Source organism: Panicum virgatum, chromosome 9K, assembly GCF_016808335.1.
Source record: "Panicum virgatum strain AP13 chromosome 9K, P.virgatum_v5, whole genome shotgun sequence".
Taxonomy (NCBI): Eukaryota; Viridiplantae; Streptophyta; class Magnoliopsida; order Poales; family Poaceae; genus Panicum; species Panicum virgatum.
The window spans coordinates 41,993,575-41,998,038 of record NC_053144.1 but is presented as its reverse complement, the minus strand read 5'-3'; the positions used below and the strand labels follow the sequence as shown (position 1 = coordinate 41,998,038).

The following is a 4,464-nucleotide window of genomic DNA, read 5'->3' as shown; positions in this document are numbered from 1 at the left end:
TTTTTTGTGAGTCTCTTGTTCGGCTTTTAGCCAAGCTTTGCTTCTACTTGGTGTGAGTTTTGCTAATCATTGTTGAATCATCGCATGCTTGGTCAAGTAAAGTTTTGGCGATAGCTTTGCACATGTGAATTGCTTTGCTTTGGCTTCCGCTTTGTGTTGTGCCTAGCTTGAGTGAATTGTCTTTTATTTGCTTCCGTTTTGCGTCAATCTTTTCCTAACCGTTTCTAGGGTGAACTCGTCACGAGTTGGCTTGTGTCACCTTGGTGGTTAGATGAAATGTGTGTCGGGTTGAATTCGGGACATAGGCCTCATTCTCTTGGAAAATTATTAAAGGCTCCCATTCACCCTCCCTTTGGTCGCCTTTTCGGTCCTTCAGTGGTGAGAATTTCCTTGTTGAAATGTATTTGGCGAATGAAAATATGATTTACATAAGGTTGTAAAATTGGCAACCTGTAGGGAGGTCAGCAAGCTACTTCCTGCAAACTTTTTGTACTTTCTTCTATTCTACACAAGCATGGAATAGACTGATTTCAGTCAAAAAGATCGTCTACGTTGAATTGAAGTCCAGCCACATCCTTGTCTTCTGGGTCATGTGTGCTAGTAATATTCTGATCTCTTCTCAGCACTCACCACCACAGACTGATTAGAGCATGGATCCTCGTGTGTAGTCATCTAATTTAACCCAAACTAGTTGGAACCTCTCTTTGACATTTTGAATAAAAAAAATTCTGGGATCAACATCAAATTTTTGATTTGTTCAAGGGCAATATTTCCTCCAAGGCTCCATCTGAACTATATTTTCAGAAGCGAGGACTAATGAAAAAAATCTCGGCCTTCGTAGGTAAAGATAATTACACCTATGCTTGAGGTAAATCTGTAAAATCTCAAAATTTATTTTATTTTGAATAGTATTTTAAAATATTCTGAACAGCAAGTATTTCAAGACTGCAATTGGGGTGATCGATAATACATAAATTATATCCAGATTCCTGTTTTTCTTTCAGAAGACAAGCAAGAAGGTTATGTGCCTTTAAGCGAAACATCTAGAATGAACAAAATGGGCACTCAATTTTCAAGAAAACAAGAAGCGATCAAATAAAATTTCATGCAATGACACTCCTGATGCAGGAGTGCATTTTCGAACCAATTCCACTAGTCCATTAAATATTTCAAAGTAGACCTTTCCCCCCAAAACATTTGTTATAGCAAGTACCGCAATGTTACAACTTTACATAGTAGTCCAGCCACCCTGCTTAAGCGCTCAAAACTTATGTAGCTATTTTTCCCTTGTACCTCATGGCACAATAGGTGAATGCAAGAAGGTTCAGCAGATGCAATCCTGCCATCAACCAGAATAACTGATCAAGATGACCTTCGTTGAGGTTCTCTGGGATCCATCCATGGCTCTCACTTCCTTCTGTTATCGAATTGATAAACTTTAACATAAGAGACACAAGGTAGCTCCCAAGTGTGACCGTGATGAGAGAGCAAGCTTGGCACAAGCTTCTCATGGCATCTGGTGACTGCTCATACGCGAATTTGATGAAACCGACCACACTAAACACCTTTGCCACACCAACAAAGAAGTATTGTGGTGCTTGCAGTTGCCACAGGATATTCATTGGAACCGCAACACTCTGGTGCACTAGGTCTTTCTTCTTTGCGATGTCCAAACGCACCATCTCAACTATTGCAGCTGAAAACAGTGATAGTGCTGCGAAAACCATACCAACACCAATGCGTTGCAGCTCCGACAGTCCTCGCTTGTTACCAGTGATCCTGCTCACCATAGGCATAAGAACCTTGTTCTACACTGGTGCCAGGATGAGAATGCAGAGGCAGTTGAAGGTCGTAAGAGAGGCGGGTGGTATTGAGAAATTATCGATACGGTTATCCATGACCTCTCCTTGTTCAACATACAACTGGAAGAATGCTTCGGCTGTGTTAAAGATTATGCCAGTTAGAAGGACAGGCAGCATTCTTGCGAAGATTTTCAGCTCTTCCACTTGGGTAACGGTGCAAAGCTTCCATGGATTTGGTGGGTCAAGAAATTTTTCATCAGAGGAAGTGATGGTGGCAGCTCGATCAAAGAAGCTAAACACCACAACCATTCAAAAGTATTAGAACCATAAAGAATATGTATATGATTTTGAAATTTTGGAATGGAGAAAAGTACTTGCTCCCCACAATTGCTGATTCCGTTCCCGGAATTTCATACAGAAGGGAGCTATCATTTGGCACATCAACATTGATCTTGCGAGTGGTTGCAACCACAACCTGGAAAATTCTAGTAAACACGCTTCCTCCAGGTTTCTGGTACCTGTACAGCTTTATACTGGCAAGGAATCCGACAATTCCAATCACTGAAAACAATGTAGGGATCCCAAAACCCAATCCCCAACCGCAGTTGTCCTGAACCCACACTAGCACCGTGCTTGCGAAGAAATAACCACCATTGATGGCAAAGTAATACCAGTTGTAGTAGATCTCCTTCTGCACCTTCTCTGCCCCATCGGTATCATCAAATTGATCAGCTCCAAATGTGGGAACACATGGCCAGATGCCACCTAAGCCCAGAGCAGTAAAAAATAGGCCCAGAAAAGGCAAGGCATGCTGAAGGGAAACCATAACTGGATGAATGCTTGCTGGAGCAATTGCAGAAAGTGTTAGTAAAATCATTCCCTGCATACAAAAATAGGAAATCGTGAGTCCAGTTCAAAATTGAATTCAAAAGAACATAGGTGCTGGCAAATTGAACATCTTGAGTCACAAGAAATGTGTAAACCCAACTTATCCGAGCATGGTGATGTTTCAGATAAAAATGAAAGACATGCGAATTGCAAAGATTATTGGGAAATGCCTACACTTACAACTGTAAAAGTTGTCAGAGAAATCACGATTGTTCGGTGTCTTCCCCAATATGAATCTGCCAAGAATGCTCCAAGAAGGGGACTAAGATAGCAGGTGCTTTGCCAGGAAGCAATATTGCTCGCTGCAACAACGTTGCTTTGCTGCCGCACCTTGGTAAGGTAGCTCACCAGGTTTGTGCCTACTCCATAGTACGCTAATGCTCCACAAAATTCACCTCCTGTAAAAAGAAAGAGTTGGAAAACCTAAGAATTTATACATCCTACAGTAATACTGTAATGTAGAGGGGAATAAGTGATGCACATGGAACTTTGGGATGCCATAAAGAGCGAGATCCAGCTACTCTAATTTATTACCTAGAATCGAGTAGCAGGCCCTCCACTTTCCAGTGTGGTTTTTAGATGCTGGATCGCCTCTGATATCAACAGATCCATTGCAAGTATAGGATGCGTAGTCCTGCAATGCATGGTTAGAGAAATGAAATCCAATGTTTCATATAATGATGCCATTGCCACGTCACCTTCCACATGGCATTGTGACGATGACATGAATTCTAATTTGCCTCCAGCTAGTGTCACGCCGGTCAGCCTGCAATGTTGTTGCCCTAATTCCTAAGCAAAAGCGCAAAGAGAGGTGGGCTGGGCACCGCCGGCAGCTGACCACATGGAAGAAATCGTAGGGGCCCCGTTACCGGCGACAGTAGCGGAGTAGCTGCCATGATGGCTTCCTCCGCCACCTCGTCGCCGTTGCATGTCACCGGCGACCAGCAGGCAGACACTGCAGCTCCCTCGCCCTCCTCGGCTGATGAGAAGCTTGACCGCAAGAAGGCTGCCACATCTTCCTGCTGCTGCCCAGGCATAGACGCCGATCGATGCAGCAGAGCAGTGTCTTATCGCGTCCAGTCGGATGCATACGCTATAGCATCCGTCCGACGGCCATCCGATCCCCAGTGCTGCCAATCTGCCAATGAGAATCGAGACAAGGGTAATAAAGCACAGGGAATCTAGAGGAGGATGTTAACTGGTTGTGTCATTGCAGGCCGAGCACAAAACGCAATCCATTTATTAAACCATCACCCCTCCAAGAAACTTTTGTTTATGCCGAGCCGGTGGAACTTTCTACGCTGCACCGTGCGTAAACTAAGGCCACATTTGTTTGTTTCTGTACTGTACATTTGGTTGATTGAGTAAACTCACTTTTTTATAGAGTTCACACTTTTTTTTCGGGCAAAACAATGATGAGCTGATATCTTTCTCGTAATTTCGTTCGTGCCTTTCGCGGAAGATACAACAACTTGGAACTTAAACCTCTCCGCCGTAGAAGAATAATCTGTTGAACTAACATTTGAAGCAATAACGTTCCATTAATTAGTACTTAATTGTCATTCATACACACAGCTATAGAAAATTGGTATCAAGAAAGAAAGAAAAATTGTGGCAAGTCACAAGTCTCGTGAAATTTTCACGTGTAAATGCGTGTTCGTGGTTGCGAGGATTAACCCACAACCTCCAGCCTCACGTGTACCTTTCTAACCATCTCACCTACACATCACACATGTGATTGGTTGGGAGATACTTTCCTTTTAAAGTACCCCGT

General features: G+C 43.1%; 1 pseudogene; it reads right to left on the bottom strand.

Moving 5' to 3' along the window:
- Nucleotides 1-1,165: 1,165 nt before the first annotated feature.
- On the bottom strand, nucleotides 1,166-3,727 carry LOC120648003 (annotated as a pseudogene).
- Between the last annotated feature and the right edge of the window lie 737 nt (nucleotides 3,728-4,464).